Below are 209 nucleotides of genomic sequence, written 5' to 3'. Positions count from 1 at the left end.
CAGCTTACCATAGTAACCTGTCCCCATCATGACTCAGTCTCTGTTCTGATTAGTGGATTGATGTTAAGGTATTTTTGGCAGTTAAACCTCTGTCCTTCTTAACTGTTAATCTAAAATCCCCATTCAAGCCATTAAACATTCTATATTTTTTCATACATTACCAGTTTATTCATCTTTTCTTTATTCATCTTTTCAATCACATTCAAAAT

The sequence above is a fragment of the Morone saxatilis genome, unplaced genomic scaffold (genome assembly GCF_004916995.1).
Source record: "Morone saxatilis isolate NCDOM2014 unplaced genomic scaffold, NCSU_SB_2.0 Contig14, whole genome shotgun sequence".
NCBI classification, from domain to species: domain Eukaryota; kingdom Metazoa; phylum Chordata; class Actinopteri; family Moronidae; genus Morone; species Morone saxatilis.
Note: the sequence above shows the minus strand (reverse complement) of the source record.